This window comes from Thermobia domestica, chromosome 3 (genome assembly GCF_964235325.1).
Source record: "Thermobia domestica chromosome 3, izTheDome1.hap1.1, whole genome shotgun sequence".
NCBI lineage: Eukaryota > Metazoa > Arthropoda > Insecta > Zygentoma > Lepismatidae > Thermobia > Thermobia domestica.
This window is the reverse complement of record NC_137456.1, coordinates 337,764,142-337,783,756: the sequence shown is the minus strand read 5'-3', so window position 1 is coordinate 337,783,756 and position 19,615 is coordinate 337,764,142. Positions and strand designations below refer to the sequence as shown.

Genomic DNA, 19,615 nt, shown 5'->3' with positions numbered 1-19,615 from the left:
TCTTGTGAATGATGGAGACGATGGTTGGCGTGCATGATTGATTTGGACCTTTATTGGTAGGTGGTCACTACCGATACAATCAAGAACAGATACAGTGACTTTAGCAACTAATGAGGCTGTGCTAATAAGAACATCAGGAGTAGTTTGACTACTGGGCCTGGTGTGTCTGGGGAGATTGTATATATGTCCATGCAAACCTAGCGATATATAATCAGAAAACTGAGTTTTATCTCTATCGGAGCGACTGTGAATATTCAGATCCGCTAAGATTAAAAGATGACGATACTGAGAAAACAAGTATCGAAAGAATTCTAGTGGAAGTATATGTTCTGGGCGGACATAGATCGTAGCCACAGTTAGAGCAAAGTTTGATAGATATAATGTCGTCACTAAGTGCTCGGGTAATGGAACATACGTTGGTACGGAGTGATGTCGATATGGAAGTTTATTGCGTATTCCAATTGCTACGCCGCCTTGTGCTCTGGCGTTAGTGTATCGGTAATCATGCCGTACAAACTGATACCTGGGAAAGCGTATGGATTGTGGAGGTTTAAGAGCTGTCTCGTTCAATGCAAATATATCGACCTGTTCTTCTAGAAGCAGTTGCTCAAATAGTATTCGATGTTGAGTTAAGGATCGAATATTCATAAACAGAATAGTAAGACCCATACTGAAACAGAAGGATTGGGTTTTAAACTGCAGTATCGCGTGGTGCAATATGAAAATGAACAAAGGGACCGGAATACGTGGCATATAGATTAACTTGGAAAATAACAGAGGCTGCTGCAATAACATGGTCGAGAATAAGCTGACGTTGGAATGGAAAAATGAACTGCAAAATAAGAGTGATATATCGCAAGAAGTTTTCCACAGTGATAGGTGAAGCAATAGATTGTGAGAATGGGACTGAAGCATCCGTTGTACGGAGCGGAACTGTCATTTCTGGTTGATTTGGATCAGGTGCCGGCTTAGACTTGCATTTGTAACTGTAAGTTGGATGCGTTGTGCTTGAACATGTGGAACAATGTGGTTGCTTTCCTGTATTCGGGCACTCCTTGGTTTCATGTTGTCCTGCACAATACCCACATTTGGGAACATTTGGACATTTTGACGTGATGTGCGCATTATAAGTTTGACATTTCTCACATCTAACTGGGAGAGGAGAGGTAGAACGTGATGGCTCTACACGGTGTCGTTTTTTGAAGATGAAAGCTCCCTCTTGTAACAAGGTGTCAATAGAATTCTGGGACGTGGTTAAGACACGAACCATGTATGTAGCACCATTGTTATTTTTAATGCGAATGCATTTCGCTACATCAACGCCTTCTGCTTTAAGTTCCTCGAGAACTTCATCATCCGTTATTTCTGGCAAAACGCCTCGAATAACCACAGACATCATCGGTGTGCGAGGTGGTGGTGGATATTGCTTTACTTTATCAGTCAGATTCGAAAGCTTGGCATTTTTACCAAATATTTCGTAACTGGCTTTGTTACGGAGTGTTATGCCGAATTTTTCGTCATCTGACTTTATGATAACACCATTCTTGGTGAAAATAATTTGCTTTACACTAGCCCGCGGAAGGTACTTCATGATTTGATTGAAAATGTGCCGACTATTGTTGTATTTGGCGTCATAATTGGTTAACAGAAATGAATAAATCTTCGGGCGGGTCGGTGATGCAATATAGATAGGAGGTGTTACTGAAGTAGACGGTATAGGCTCTGGCGGATCTGTGGTAAACTGCATTTCTTCCGTACGTTCAGGTGGTTTCTGTATATATGTAGGTGAACGGGATCGAGAACGTTTATCGACAGATTCAGCACTACTTTCAGACAACGGCCGACCGCGTCGATTTCTGCGAGGATCCCTCCCAGGATCGTCCGAGGGGTTGCAGGTTGGAGGTACAACTATCCCCGGTAATCGATGCATGATCCAAGAGGATCAAGGCAATGAAAACAATAGGTGTTCACAAATAGTTGGTAGATAGGTGCTACAAAACACAAAAGAGTTGGTCAGAGTATGAATTAAAACAATGACCTTCAAAATTTAAAGTAAAACCCTTCAGAAGATGAAGACCTTCTGTCTGCCTTCTAAGTACGTCTGCAATACTTGTTCACAGCTTAGTACAGTAACTAACTACAAGAGAAGTTAGGTTTGAAGTCCTTTTTTTCTGGTCACGGTCACGGTCACGGTCACGGTAATGTTGAAGTTGTGTGAAGAGTATCGGGCCGAAGCCCCTGACTCCATGAGTAAGATGGCATAAAGAATATATATAGATGTGCAGGTGGCTAGTTGGATATTACTATTGTTTTATTATGGCTGGAAGTCTACATCTGCAACTGTCGCAGAGTAGCTGATAATGTTATTACGAGCTATGGAAAGATACTAGATGTGTGGTGTGCGATAAACATTCCGTAGAGCGCATTCGGTGCCAATGGTGGCTATAGCTGGATTAACATGTCTTGGTAAAGTATGCCAGAACTTATGATGGAGATGCCGTAGAACTTCTCGAACAGGAGGCAGCTCTAAATCTTCCAGAATTTGGCTGTTGCGAGTATATCTGTCGTGACCAGTGATGATGCGTCCGGCTCTCGTTTGCACACTTTCAAGTGTTTGAAGATGGCTATTAGAAGCATGTTGCCAGGCAGGACATGCATAAGAAAGTGTGGACAGGACTATCATCTTGAAAATGTGCACGCGGACCTCATGAGAGATTGAACTGCAGCGAAAAATGGGGTACAAGGCCGAGATTTTTCGTAATGCTTGTTGCTTTATATCTTTGATGTGTGGGGCGAACGTGAGCCCCTGATCTAATGTCACACCCAAATATTTCGCATGCGTGGCGTGAGGAATGTGTGCGTTCTCATATATTAGATTTCGAGGGGCGCGGATGCGTCTTCTACTGTGAATGACAGCGCAACTTTTGTCGGCATTTACTTTAATTCTCCAGCGCCTGGCCCATTCCTGAAATCTGTCTAGTTGACGTTGCATATAGATGTAGCACTGTGCAAGTGAACTACTTGTTGTGAAAAAGGCGGTATCATCGGCATACGTTGCGAAAAAGCAGTTTGGTGAAGTTGGAAGATCTGCTGTATAGAGATTATATAAAAGTGGTGAAAGTACAGCGCCTTGTGGGACACCTGCTTTAATTGGCCTAGACGAAGATTTGACACCATCAACTGACACATGAAAGGATCTGCCAATGAGATAAGAACGAAGTAAATGCAGAAAACGATCCGGAAGACCTTGAGTGTATAGCTTATATAACAATCCAGCTAACCAGACTTTGTCAAATGCTTTTGACACATCCAGGTATACTCCAAGGGTGTGGTGTTTTCTATTGAAAGCCACTGTTAAGTGATCAACTACTCGTACGAGTTGGGTAGTAGTGCTATGTTGAGCACGAAACCCAAACTGATGGAAGGGTAGAAGATCACTATTGGCGACATGTTGTTTCAACCTCCAGAGGAACACACGTTCAAATAATTTACTTAAGTGTGACAGAAGACTTATCGGCCTATAGTTTTCCGGAAGCAGCGGATTCTTTCCGGGTTTAGGGATGGTGATAATACGAGCTTCCTTCCAGATCTTTGGGAAGTAGCATATTTGAAAGATGGCATTAAATAAATATGCCAAAAAGACCAGTAATTTTCGAGTTGGATGTTTCAGTATCTCAGGGCGAATCCCATCAGGCCCAGATGCTGTCTTTGTCGGTAGACATTTAATGTGTTTTTCTATTTCCCGAGGTGTAACTGGGTTGATGCCATGTATAGGGTTTTGAGTTCGTATACTATATAAGGTAGTCTTAATGTGCTGGTGGAAATAAGGATCGAGTTGATTTCTATTGGGCTGGAACTGTGCTTGCAGAGAGTCAGCGAAAGTATCTGCTTGCAACTGAGGGTCTTGAGTCAGTCCTTGTGGTCCTTGGAGGACTCTAGCTCTGGAAGCATTAGTAGCCCGTTGGAAGGATTTAGAGTATATCCAAATTTTACGATCATTTACTGTGAGGTTACGAAAAGTATCTTCCCAGTACTGTTGGTTTTGTCGTTGAGTTAGCATCTTGATCTTTGCACGCAGTTTATTCCACAGTGTCTTGTAGGCTGTATGAAGTGTGAGCTGCCAGCGACGTCTAGCCCAACGTTTTAAATGAATATAGAGTTGCAGATGTAGACTGTCGCATTGACCTGTTTGCGTTGGAGAGATTGTAGTAGTGGAGCTTGCTGCCTCTGCTGTACGAAGTGCTACTGTGATATGAGAAACTGCCTGATCGATGTCCTGAATGGTGGCGGGCCGATCGCTTAGGTCGATCAGTGTGTTTAATTCTTGTTTAAACAAATCCCAATCAGTTTCTATGTGTTTAAGAATAGGAGCAGTGTGGGCGATGCTACGGTGGGAGACATGAAAAATGACTGGGTCGTGATCTGAGTCTAGGTCCGAGAGAACATATGGGTGAATACTGAAGGATACGTTTTTGCAAAGAGCAACGTCAAGCACGTCAGGTTGGCCGCCGAATTTTGGATAATGAGTTGGATCTGGTGGAGCACTGATGATAAAGTTGGACGTGAGGAGGTATTGATGTAAAGCGTCTCCCGCAGTGTTTGGAGTAATGGAGTTCCATTCTCCATGCTTTGCGTTAAGGTCACCAGCTAAGATAACTTTGGGCCCTAAATTTGCGATGATGTCGAAGTCAGTCGGTTCTAAGTGTGTGGCCGGGGACCTATATCCAGTGACCAGTACTAATGGAATTCCTGGAGTTATTAGCTCTACAGCAAGTGCCTCTAAAGTAAGTAGTGGTGGTATTGTAAGCGACCTTACTGGTAATGACTTTTTGACAATGAGCAGCAATCCTCCTTTCTGTCTACCCACTCTATCCTGTCTGTATACAATGTAATTAGATAGGCGCCAAGAAGTGATACGAGCAGTAAAATGTGTTTCTTGGATGAACATGACATCAACTCTATGCTTTATTAGAAAGCGAAGAAGCGTTTGTTTCTGCCCCTCAAGACCATCTGCATTCCACGTAACAAGTATAAGTGTGTGGTGTAGGACGCCGGATTTAGAAACAGCCATCGTCAACCATTTCCGCTATTGTTTCGATTACTGCTGCAGCCTTGGAAGCTGAGTCTGCAGCTTGTCGAAAACGTGTGATGCCACGTTTAATGTGCGTAAGTATTTTACGGAAATGTAAGCCCTTGAGAAATGAAAGAACTGATTTTAAGTCAACATCTTCGTTAGGGTTCTCTTGTTGGACGGCAGTAACTGGTTGGTTGTGAGAAGAAGTGGGAACTTCAACATCATTGTCATCCTTAGTCACGGGTGGTATATTATCAGCAGCGGGAATGGAAATTTTCTCTGAGGATGGTGTGTGTAAATTTTTCTTAGGTATACCTGGGTGTTTGTTCGGTTGTTGCACCGGCAATTTGAGAGCTTCTGAGTAGGATTTAAATACCGGACAGCCTCGGTAATTTGCTGGGTGATCTCCCTGACAGTTTACGCAGGTGGCGGGTGTGGATGTGTCTGGTTTAGTACATGACTGTGTAAAATGTAATTGCCCACATTTGAGACACCTCGGGTGGGCTTGGCAGGTGTCTTGCGAATGCCCCAAGCGTTGACATCTGTAACATTGCAAGACTGAGGGAGGCTTGTAAGGTTCAATTTGAACCCGGTAGTGAAGCAAGCTGTTTATAGCGTATATTTCTTTGACTGCTGCAGTTCGTTCTAAAGCAACCAAGAACAGTGGCATCATTATTTTCTTGTCATCCGTCTTGCTTTTACGAGACATTTGGTGGACGCTGGTTGGTTTGTACCCCAGTCGGGAGAATTCTTCCTTTAGGTCGTCTAAATCTGTGTCAATAGGTAGTTTTCGGACAACTACCTTAATAGGTCGTTCATTTTTTGCTACACCTGTGGCATACTCAGTCTTCGTTTGCTCACAGTAAGTTTTGATGGTGGTATAATCATCTTTGTTGGACGCTTGAATTCGAATGCGCTCTTTATTTGGTTGTGCTAATGGAGGCTCCTTCAATGCTCGTGACAAGGTCTTTATGAAAGTATATGTATTTGTGATGCCGTATATGAAAATGGGAGGAGGCTTATGACTGGGCGGCTGTTTTGGCGGAGCAGTATTATTGCTGGCATTAGCATTATCTGCTTGGGTGGAAGACAAAACATCAAACCTATTGCTGACTGGGAGTGGCGGATAGTCTGCTTTCTTGAGGTTTTCCAATGAAGACCTACGTCGTTTTAGTGTTCCCACTACTGTAAAGTCCATATCTTCAGGCTTGTTTGAAGTAGCCGGTTGTGAGGCACTTGATTGCTTAAGTGTACTTTGTTTTGATTTGAGCTCCCTTGGAATGGCTGTTTGCTTCTTCTTGCCCAAGGGCAGAAGAAAGTCTTCGGGTTTGTATGTGGCTCGGATTATTTTGCCCCTAATAGCAGGAATCTTCGTCGATTGAGATTTTTTCTCAGATTTGGTGGATGTCTTCTGAGAAGCCATCTTCATTGTTAGAGTAGGGGATGGCGCCAGCTTACAAGAAAGGTAGTGGCGTTCCTAATAAATGGTATGAACTTAGAGCAGTGCTCTAAGGTTTTAGTTTGTCAAGGTGCTTTTCCTCGGAGGAGGAAGCACTACGAATCGTTAGCCGGTAGAGTTGCCAAAGTCGTCAACGAAATTTAGTTATCTCTGCCTCCGAAGAGGAGAGTATCAAAATAAATCGTAAGCCTAGAGAATAGCAAGGTTGTCAACAATTAAGATCAAATCAAGGTGTCAGCCTCCGTGGAGGTACGAAAATACAATTCGACGGTTGTTTCCTAAACCCCAAAGAGGCAAGTAATCCAACCGTATATACGAAGATCGCGCATAAAATCAACAAATGGGGATGGACACACTAAATGACTTGATTATTTTTCTCCGCCAGCTACGGATACCCTATTTTTTTACCTGGTTAGAGATTCCAGGTGGCCAGTTCGTCTGGTCACACGCACGATATTTTCTTACATAAACTCTGCTGTCAGAAAATTATTGTGGAACTCAAAATTAACAATACAAACTACTTGAAGATTTATCATTATGTTTAAAATGCCTAACCCCTATCGATGAAATAAATATTTTTTTTCAAATACCTATTGCAGTTTTGGTTTCATCTGTTTTCCGATTGATAATTCCTGAGATCACTGAAAATGGTTTTTGTTCTGCCATCTAGGGAGCAAATTAACTACTGTATAAACAAATGGTTTGGTTTGTATTTATAGCGAGAAAGTCTCTCTCTCATAATGTGATAACTCGCTTGATTATCTTAGTTTTATTTAACGAGCCAGTATGAGAGTAGGGTTGTCCTTATGTATATGAGGAAAAAAAATTCGAATTTCTTCCGCCGAACCCCCTATTTCTTTTCCTCTGATAATAGAAACATCATACACAAAATTTCATACAAATCCATCAACGTTAACCCGTGCCACAAAGCAGTTAATTTCTGTAAAAAGAAATCCATTTGAATTTCAATGGTACTCGCAGTGGCGTATTTAGGGGGGGGGGTTCCGGGCTTAAGCCCCCCCCCCGAAATCTTACTTACTATAGTAAAGTATATGAAATATCTTGCAGAATTTTCACATTTTCAGGCAAAGCCCCCCCCCCGAAAGTTAGCAAAGCCCCTCCCGAAACAAAATCGTAAATACGCCACTGGCGTACTCGATTTACTATTTGTCAATAAACGTATAATAATTACCACAAATGTAAATAGGACAATATAAAGCTTTCTTCTGTAATTCAGAATTGACTGGTTTTCAAATACAGTCGGTTGGTTATCAGGCAACAAGTTACAAGCATCATGATCATCGTCCGTATATATAGTAGGCCTACTTATGGCAATGCACAGTGTTATGAACCACTGTGGAAAAGATATTTGGATCTGTTTCTCATGCCACTTGCTTCGTTAGTAAAATTTACATGAGTTAGAAATCAATCAGCTAATAAATACAAGTAAATATGATAATGACTGATATTCCAAAAACTGGACAAAAAAATAGATATTTGAATTGTAGATCGCCTTAATGATAACTTTTACTTTTTACTCAAGGTAACTTTTCCACATCCTGCAAACAAGTTTCTATAGTCTTTCACCACTTGCAAAAGGAATTGTTTCTGTTCTTCATTTTTAGTTAGAACTGCATTGTGATCTTCCATTAACTTTCTACTCTTTCCGCTGCGTCATTTGTAACATGCAGCTTATCAACTAATTTTTTCCCGAAAAGAAATTCATCATTTGTCGACCAACAAACCGGATCAAGGTCTAGAAAACCTGTAGAAATCCGAAACCTTTCGAAGAACTTCTTCTTGTTTCCTATCACAAAATCAGCAATTTCTTTTTCTTCAATATCAACTATTTCAGTAACGGGCAGTTCAAATCGCTTCATCGTTTCATATGAACTGTCACTATTTTTAAATTTTTCTGCTATTTTGTGTTTTGTTCATTATTGATATTCTCGTCAAAAAATGAAAGTGCTCACACTCCTCTGAGAGGTAACAAAGATGTTAGGAAAACTTCAATAAAGCCATTCTCGAGACGACAGAGTTTGAGTTTGTACGTTTGAAGGCTCTTCAAAAATTGTAATTCTTGATGTGGTGAACGAGATGCACTGGGACAAGTAAACCAAGCTTTTACATACAACATAAACCAAGCTTTTTAGAACAGGAAAAGTGCACACTTGGCGCAGTCCTCCTTCTTCAAGCTCATTTAATTTAAACTGACTACTTAAGACAAATATTTTTAAACATCATAAGACTTTTCCCATCCGCCTTGCCTGATGTACAGCTCCAGGGAAACGCCTGATGTACCAAGTTCATGCTTATCTACCTCACATCTTTCCATCCTTCACTGCACAGTGACACCTCTTGTTTCTAACAGGGCTCCTTCCGTCTTCATCAGCCTAGAGGTGCCCCTAGGCAGAAGATAACACACATTTGTCTTACTAACGTACCCTGTGTTGTCCTGTGTATCGCACATCGCCCCATCTATCATTCTCACTCGCATCCTAAATTCCATCAATTTGGTAGTCTAACTTTCCAGGATCACTTCACTTAATCAATAATCATATACCTGTATAGTAACGTTTTACTCTTTGTCTACTTATATACTTTCTCTCATCCTAATCTTTGTGCTTACATTTTCTCGTGATTTCCTCTATTATCTCATTTATGTATATTTCTATCATTTCCTTATTTATGTTCTGTACAATGATATGCTATGTGCTTTATGTTCTGTTATTTACGTTATGTTCATATGTTAATGTACAACTCCTCCTACCATTTATATATGATTATGATCGCAAAGATCATAATGTCCTAGTTCTGGAAACAAAATAAATAAAATTAATTAATTCCTCTTAGCCCAGCCATGCCTTTTTCCTCTACCCCAATTCCTCCACTTCTCTCACCTCAGAGAGGGTGTAGCTCTCTAAAAAGAAGCTAGCCTATGGCTAGCACAAAAAAAAAAATCATATGAGAGCTATTACCTAATATCCTTTTAATTTTTACGGAAGGAAGTGTTGGTTGTAGTCACTTCGGTGATTCCCGACTCTTCTTTGAATTTCCAAAGCCAATAGTTTTATAGCAAACGTAAAACGAATAAAGCGATATCTCTGGGATATTAAGATTCAAACATTCCAGAGAATTTTAATTTTGTATTTAGGGTGCTTGGCATTCAAGCAGTTCATTTACCTTCTCGTGTTTTATGATTGCAGTTACACAGTGAAATATGCTGTGTTAATTGAACAAAAAGACAGTGGCGTAATTAACGTATTGCCTAGTGATGGGCATAACGATTTACTTTTGTGAACTGATTCATTTGCTCTGATTCTCAAGAATGATTCGATCATTTGATTCCCTCATATGAATCGTTTAGTCTTCTGCGTTTTCCCTTCGACCAATTATTTGTTTCGATCAGATAAACTGGTTGGAATGATTCGTTCATTGAATCATTTAGCTTTCCGCGCATGCATTTTGCGCAGGTTAGTTATTCGATCATACGAATCGTTTGTCTGCGGCAACTCAATGAATTGCTTGTGACGAAATGCGATCTCTCTTCGTTTTGTCAACCACCTTTGCCATGTGACATGGGCAGCATTGCATTGGGGCCACAACAGCTCTGAAACATGTTTCAAGCTTCATTGTCACTACGAAGTTAGCATATGTTCTTGCTCCCTCGCATTGTTAATTGTTTCAGAAAGTAGAATTTGCGTCGGAGCGGTCAAAACTTGAATGTGTTGCAATCTTCATTTTTTATTGCCAGGTTCAATTTCCGAGAAAATATGTTTTGTTCAAAGTGATCCTTCAGAAGCCCGTATACCGTAAATAATATTTAGCTCTTTAAACCAGAACGTTATACCGAAACGTTAAATTGAAGCAAAAACTAGAATTTTATTTAGTCTTGCTACAAGCACCGAACATGTCCCATTACCTTTTTACTGATTGAAAAATTTCAAACTGAAGTGTACTAGTATTGAACCATGACAAGCATGAAGTACGCGGACCAGATATACTTCCATCGAGGTACACATTGTTAACAGTGAACTTAAAAAAAAATGTAGAGTAGGCCACGCCCGTATCCACGGAGGACTAGGGGGCCGCCCCCTAAATTTTTACTGCTCCCCCTAAGATTCTCACCGTAGGCTTGCAAATGTATTATAATATAGTGATGAACTATCATATGATTGGATCGCCGCCTAAGTTCTACTGGGCCCCCCTAAAATTTTTAGCTGGCTACGAGCCTGGAACAGGCCCGCAGTTAGGAAGGGCCATCGACCAGAACTCTTAATATCCCCTGTGGGCAACTGAAGCCCCCGCGATTACCTTGAACTTCCCCTGAAATTTTCAGTTGTTTCTTTAGATAAATATGTCTTAAAAATAACCACTCAAGAATAAGAGCGACAAGGGTCAAGGGAATCGGGACGGGCTAGGTACAGACCTGATTTATGAACTTTCTCCGAGATAATTTTAGAACAACTGTCTTTCTACCTCTAGCTTCCTTTTATTCTATTATTATGGATGGAGATATAAAACTCTAAGGTGGATGTGTAACTTCCATGTTTTTACTTGTAAATACTGATAGCACTCTACGATAGTGTATGCTCATTTCCGGTATGTAGCTTCTTACATTTTCTTATCCCGAGTCTTACGAACTCTATAAAGGACAAACCGTGTTCATGACCACACCCTAAAAAATGGTATAGTTGGCATAACCATTAAATGGTTAATAATACCAGAATAGTATTGCTTATATAGGGACAGCTATGCTTATGGCCAGTAATAGCATACAGGTATGGCTATTAAATCCGGGTTATTGTTACCATACATATGTGCAATAGTACCATATTTCTGTATTGTAAATTTAACTATAATCGGAGTTAATAGTCAATATTACCATGCAGATTACAATACAGCTACATCCCAACTATACCTTTATAGCTCTGCCTACAATACCATATTCGTTCGAATACTATACCGTATAGGTATTGCAAAGATACTAGATGGTTGGACAACAGGTGGACAACCATACCGTATAGTCATTGTAACCATTATATATTGTTGTATTTGCAAGACTAAATTACAGTACCTACAATACCGTATGGCTATTTTAACAATACTGTCTTATTGAGACAACCATATAGCAGGGTAGGTGCACCAAATTTTATACTTGATGTAACCATACTATATTGCTGTAGTTGCAATATTATATGACTATATCTACAATACGGTATGGCTATGTGAACAAGAACGTCTTGTTGAAGCAGCCATGTAAGATGGTAGATGGAACAACCTGCATAGGTACTATAACCATATTATATTGCTATGGTAGCCATGCCGTATTGTAATATTGAAGATAAAGTATGTTTGCTGTTACCATGCTAGATTGTTGACAGAACAATCTAGCATAGTGTGTGGAACAATTTCGGAATTGTTATAGAAACAACACGCATAAACACACCACCTTGATTCTGCTTCATATTAAACTTCACAGAAGATAAGACAAAGGTATTATTAGAAACAGTTCCAGTAACCATTTCAATACTTCTTTAAATGGATAATGGAAATGTTTCTAATAATACTTTTGTCTTATCTTCTGTGAAGTTTGATATGAAGCAGAATCAAGGTGATGTGTTTATAGCTATCGTAACCATGCAGTGTTGTTTCTATAACAATGGAACTGAGGTGGTATGCAATGTAGATCAGAAATTACACAGCATTTATAACAACTACTTTTATTTTCCTTTAATCAAGTATACATTACAGAAAAATTAGAAATGCAGCACAGCAATACCAAAAAAGGAACTTTACAATAATGCAGTTATGAAAGTATATAAATCTTTTAATCAATGCAATGAAAATATACCACATACTTTTGATTTACATTTCTTTCTTAATATTTTTACACGTATTTTATAAAATGTGGATGTTACTAAATAACAGTTATTCCAAGTAACTGAACACGAAAGACACATATTGATGATGTGTCCAAATTAGAATTATTTTTCATCTTACAGTTTCAGTGTACATCTGACACCATCTTCAGAGAGAGGAAATAAGATGGAAAATAATGGGTAAGGAAATTGAGAAGAACTCGAAGTATTCAATTTTGTAATCCATTCTTTTCCCATCCTATTTTTCTCTATCTGAAGATGCTGTCAGGTGTACAACCAGAGTGTTAGACAAGATATAATTCTAATTTGGATACTAAGAATTGCCCCAATTACATAAACTAGAAGTTTTGAAGAATCAAGATTCACTTAATACAATACACATATATACACGGTGATTCAGAACTCGAATTCGCAGGAAAATGAACTTTGAATACCTGGTCCTCGTAAAGTCCTTAAAACTACAAAGAAAAACGTTTTTCGCAGGACAATCCGCCTCCACCATATCCGTTACGTTTCAACACAAAACTATGAAATATTCAAATTTGAAAGTTTTACTCCCTTGAGCGGAATATGGTACATCAACTCTGTCAATCATAGTAGAGGAGTTAGTGTTCTAAAGTTCATTTCCTTACGACTTCGGTATGCATACAAGCAAGAAATATTGTGGAAGTACTCGATTTTCGAGGATAATAAGTTGTATATTTTGATTTTATTTTTATGTTTATGTCGCGGAATTGTTAATAAGGTTATGGGAATTTAATGTTGTAAATGTGAAGTAAATGCAAGCTGCACAGTCTGGTTAACGTTTGTGTCAGCAATTTATTGTAAACACTTGTGTATAAGAATGTCATCGTTATGAGTCTGGCAATGTAGGAAGGAAATGTTGACAATGTGTCTTTCCTCACATTAGCCAGATTCTAGAAATTGTATAAACTGAATCTGTAGGATTTTATGAATTTCATGAGATTACGGATGTACGGAGAATTGCTTAGAACCGGGAAATCAGAGCGTGTCGAGGATTGCAATTTTGAGTTTTGACACATGGAAGGAATTTGTCTCTCCATGTGAAAACGGTGTTACACGTGCCGCAGCAGACGAAAAAGCAGACGATGGGAGTTGGACCCCGCCAAACAAAACCGGAGGACGAGAAGGTTTTGGGTGGAGTTCTGAGGAGTTCTTGGAATCAGTTCTTGACAGTTCACGAACAGTTCTTGGATGAGTCCTTGGAGAGTTGGCAGAGTTACGACAGCGAATAATTCTTAGAAGTCCATGATCAATTTACCGTGATCATTCTTGGGTTCGATTTTGGAGAATCGAGTTTCATTTGAAAATCAGCCAGATGAGGGGAGAAGACAGTACGTTGTACTTCAACAGAGTCTAACGACGCAGAACTTAGGCAGAGATTTGCATTGAGAGGAGCCATTCCTCAATGCCCAATTTCGTCATCCACCAACAAGGAGTGTCAACTTAAGGAGCAGAGTTCAACACCAGAACGACGAGGGAATACACCAGTTTAATCCAGGTATGTGTGGCACCGAGTCAGAATTCAAAGCTCAATACTTGATCGTTCTGTACCTGTCTGGCAAATGAATCCGAATATCCGTTATAGCTAACATTCATAGATCTTATAATTCATCCATAAAATTATCGTAATACAGTGTTTTATTTTAAATGAAGTGGACGTATCTTTATTTGTCTAATCCCCAAATGAAAACCTCTCGCAAGTTAATTTCATAGTTTGTCCCACTCATTTTAGATGGTGAGTGGTAGGCGCCTAGTAGCACTCAATTTGCATCCCCAATTAGGCACTGAGTGGCTAGGTTGTCAATATATTGATTCTAGTAAGGAGCATGTAAATGAATATCAAATGAAATTAAATGCTGATTCATTTCACATTCTAAATTCAAACTTGAAAATTTAGTGGCAAGTATTTGTGCTTAAACTGATTCACACAGAACAGGAATCAGAAGAAAACAAATATATATATGTATTATTCCATTAGACGCAGACTTACTGTTTTACTGATAATGAATATATTATATTACGATTTATGGCTGATTCGTTTTATTATTAATGAATTTAACACTAATACTTTATTGTTGTAAGATCATATTGCACTTATTTTTAATTTATTTTCCACATTCCTAATACTGATACAATAAATCATTTTTCAACCAAAACTGCTAAGTTTTATCTTAGACAGAAAACCAAGAAGAAAAAAAAATGAGTACAACTTAACAAATATACACAATTCTTTTGAAACTTGGTAACCGTTTGCATTAAAAATGTAAATAATATGAAAAAAATACAAAACATGTTACAAGACTGCTTTTTTTAAATGGAAAATTTTGTAACTACCATGTAGTTCTTTAGTGTCAATACCTACATCATAATAAATGTGTTTCTTCCTACGTTTGATAAATAATACGGAAACATGCATAAAATAAAGCTTAAAGATTGAACTGAATTAGTGTTTCGCTATATTAACTGAATTTTCCTTATCATTTTATTATTACTTATTTTTCAAAAAGCTTTTTGGAGTTGGTAGTGCGTATTTCTAATGTCATTTAATCTCTCATTTTTTTTTTCTTTCTTTCTAAAGTGTACCGTATATAACGGAGTACTGAAAAGTTTTCAGAATAGTTTTGCAGCTCGTGAAGTTTAAGCTAGAATGATTAAACACCACCAAGCAATTCCTCGTACATCCTTTGTGAGTCAGTGTCCTAAGCGGCTTTGTCCTAGGAAGTCGCATTTAGTTTTTAAGCGTATCTTCCCCCAGTTATGCGCTGAGTAACAGCGAAATTGAAGGTGACGAAATTTATGAAACTAGGTAAAGCTAGAAAATCTGCTTCAGAAACACATGAAATGTTGAAGTCAACATTTGGAAAAGATGCTTTAGGCCATGGTCAAACGTAAGAGCATGTTAAAAGTGACAGAACATCGGTTGAAAATAATGTCCGTTCAGGATACCCGTCAATCGGCATAGGATTTTGTACCACGAAGAGAACATGGGAGGATTACTGTAAAGGCTGTGTAGAGACTTGCTGTAAAGACTGTGAAAAAAATTATACTACTAACTTTCCATCGGATTTACCCAACTCTGCACCGTGTAACATTTTCTTCTTCTTCAGAATGGAAATCAACTTCAAGGGCCGAGGATTTAACAGTATACAACACTCAAGCGAAACTGCCATCACGAAACACACGAGTGGAAATATATGCAAAAATTAAACGTGATCTTCTAGCACAAAGTCGCTTAAGCATTGACCACCAAGTGATGCACGAGGAGCCATCTGCCGGAATTTTACTGTACAGACACTGCGGAAACTGAGTACCCCATCATACACATGACATTATTTAACATGATAAACGCAAACAAAAATTTACATTAAATGCCCACACAGACTGGATTACAAACGACACAATTTCACGACGAATATTTTCGTTAGAAGTAATTATTATTATTTTACATTTTCTGAAATTATTTTCTTGGTACAATATGCATTATTTGCATCTAACAATAATACGAAAGTATTTGCTAAGCAGTAATAAGACTTGTAAGAAAAGGCACAAGGACAAATAAAATACTTAAATACAAGGGACAATAATTAGAACCATCGTTAGCGTAACGTTTCGTAACACATAATATAAACGTTACAATACGAAAGAATATCTACTGATTCATGTTCTATCATAGGTTCGCTACATGTTTCCGTACCTATCTCTTTTTAAGAGTTAATGGCATTTGATTTTCGCGACGTCACGCCTGTGGTTTTTATTCCTTAATAGTATTCGATTTCTCCTAGAAACTTTCCTTATTTTTATAAGTTTAAAATAAAATGAGGAGACAAAATGTATAACAAAGAAATTGGGGCAGCTCCTGCAAGTATCTACATTTTAAGGAGTAAAAATTTTGTTAGTGCACCAAGGATCAGAACAGGAATCGTCAGGCTGACGTCCTAGATTCAATCTTACGTCCAATAGCATATTTTCAACTCTAAAATTAGAACAAAGTATAGTTTGAACTCAGTAAAGGTTATAGTAAATGGTTTATGTAATTCAGTGAGATTTTGAATGAAGAAATATTATGACCACTAGCAATGTATTTGCAATCAATAAAAGCTATTCTTTTCGACGTACGACACATCATACTACCATATAATATTAATCGGAATTTAATGGCATCATATGTTTTTTCTTAAGACGGACACCTTCCCAAGATACGGTTCTTGACTTTGACACATTTATATTAGAATTGCAGAAACCCATTAAAAACTGCTTTCATAAATATATTTTTAGTAGTTTAAACTTAGTGTCACATGACATCCTTCCCAATTAAAAAAAATACTTAGAATTAAAAATGGCAGACAACGATTTACCTTCCTTTCACGCAATATTGTTTAACTTTTGTTTTAAACCCATTTCGGTAACACTAAACCTTTTCATTAGCAAATCCAAGTTACATTCTTATAAAGGAACCCGAACCCATACAAACTTTTGTGACTGGGTACACAGATTCCTTTTCCAAAGCGGTTTTATATATATCGGGTGTAAGGAAAAGGTAGTACAGGCAGACAGACTTGATTCTACAGCTAAAACGATACGAAAATGTCTTTATAAAGTTGTCCTTTAAGGCCCCCTTTTGGAAGGGAGAGACCGGTAAACTTTGGTCGATATGGCAATATCGCACGGGTTGTCCGTAACAACACTTGATAGCAGCGACTTTGGAATGGTGTTTATCGTGGAGTAGAGGAAAGTGCCGTACTTCAAACGAAGGTACCTAACTTCAAAGCTCTTTGTCATTTTTCTTTTTCTTCTTCTTTTTTTAAAATAAAAGTATGGAATATGGGATGCAGCAAAAGGTCTGAAATGTGGCGGGAAAATGTGGAGAGATGAAAACGTACATTTAAAATGTCAAATTGAATAAATGTCGTACAAAAAGAAGCTTTCTGTGCCCAGATCATGACAAAACATGCCGTTTCAAATCTAGCCATTTTGTTGTTAAAATAAAAAAAAACTGATTTAAAAAACCTTAGATAACGAAGAAGTTTAAACTAAACTCCAAAGCCGATATCACGTGTTTCTACAGAGTACCGCAAGGTGTTACCTCATAGTCCAAATTTTACCCGTCTGTCACTTCAAAAGGGAACCTCGGAGGACAAAATATCGTAAGATATTTTCGTTTCATTTCAGCTGTAGAGTCAGATTCTGTCCAAGCTGTGCGATCTTTTCCTTACACTCGATATGTAACCTTTTTCTATTCCGAACAAAAAATCTGTATAAAATTCACATAGAACCAACCATGTTTTTTAAAAGTTTAGTTCCTACTTCGGTGGCCATAGGACCATGCAGGCAAAACATCTAGTAGTACAGGAATGTATGCTTCATTGCAAATGCTTTGCTAGTGGATATAATATTGTTTGACTGAAAATCACATGGATTAAGAAACATTTTCTTATGCTCGAGCCCTATTACGATTATGTTAGAAAACACTGCCCCACATGCAACACAAAATCATACCGAAACAGAAACATATATGTTGTTATTATCGATTATCTTATAATACGTAGGAGGCCCTGCAAAATTCAAATTTACTGGTATGCAGATCCACTCTTGCGTGAAAGACAAATGATATGCACAGTAGTGACTGTCATAGCCAACTGTTTTCATTTTCTTACATAGAAGGAAAATGTGCGACTCTTCGTCTAACAAAATTTTTTTTATATTATAAAAGTTTAAACCATCTTCATGAATTTCGAACGCTACCATGCAACACTTGAACACAAATCCGTTGTATATGCACCAAGCTACTGACCGACAAAGTTTCAACAACGAAGGAGGTAAACACATTGAAAACAATGGAAAATTCTGATCTTGTGAAAGGTATATCTTTGCTCCAGGTCCAATTTCTTGTTGAATATGAAAACCGTTTTTCTGAAAGAACTTATAACATATCTGCAATTGGTGTTTCAAACCTATAGTTTCTAGAACATTCTTTCGACAATAAGCAATACGGGCAGCAATCTTGGACGGTTGGTGTTTGGATTCATACCTCATACACCATGTGAAAACAAGTGGTCCTATATGTCGCATTAAACGTGGATAGTGAACCATATGATGATGCTTAGGTTTTAATGTATCCTGAAAAAAAGATTTGTATATCTCATGATGTTCTTCAATTAATGTACAAAGTAATTCAGAAGTGTTTACGTGAATAACTTTTGATGTTAATATGACTGTTATTTCTCTTAGCAGAGTATAAAATTTCCAAACGATATTTTCCTCGGGGATTAAGTCACCCATTATCAAACCAAAGTACCTTATGAGAAATAACATTTCAGCAGCAGACAAGTTTAATTTATTCTTTTCAAGATTTTCAGAAGATAAAGGTGCCGGCTTATTTACGTCATCTGACATGCTTGCAAAGGCCGAAATCCTACTGTTTAAAATATCCATTGTGAAAAGACGTGTTTCGTTGATGTAGTACTTCAAAATATGCATCATATCATAGTTCCCCACCCCTTCCAAAAGATCATGCATCACGTCCACACTGTAATTTTTGGTAACATGAAAACTCGGCAACATGTTCCAAGTGCTATTCTCTTTTACTCCTGTCTGTGAAGCATCTCCGAGAATTACATGTAGTTCATAATTCTCAACGTCCCGCAAATTCCGGACGTTTTCTCTTGACTGCGCCTGTAAATCTGTTTTTGATGTAAGGCAAAACCTGCAAGGGTACTTAGCAGAAAATGACTCTGTAAAGCCAAGAACGGAATTCAATCCAAGATTGTCACCTGTAATAACACACAACTTAAAATAAATCTGTACTTCTAAACCATTATACATTACACATATACCTTCACATTCTAGGAAACGCAACTCTTCAATAAGAATTGAAAAGGTTGCTTTATTACCGAAAGTTTTTCTATCATTTGAATGAAAGAGTAAGGCGAGAAATATGTTCTCTAGTTTCGCGAAAAACTCCGGTGGAATACATGCAATTGTATAATAAACTACCCCTATCTTTTTTGTACCAGCATGCCCACTTAAAGAATTGTTAATTTCATAATCGTCAAAGTAAAGAAATAAAGGTAATATCAAACGATCATCAGAAACCGTTACCTCGTTTCTGCAATGCAGTCCTTGCACACTACTGAAAAGTACTTCAGTCTCTTGTTCTGCACTGTTCTTGAAGTGGAG

The 19,615-nt window shown here is 38.2% G+C and overlaps 1 protein-coding gene across 1 annotated transcript in view; it reads left to right on the top strand.

Annotated features, from left to right (window-relative positions):
- LOC145681245 (uncharacterized) overlaps positions 1 to 19,615 on the top strand; it is a 261,566-nt gene that overhangs the window by 113,663 nt on the left and 128,288 nt on the right. The gene's annotated exons all lie outside the window — the stretch shown is intronic.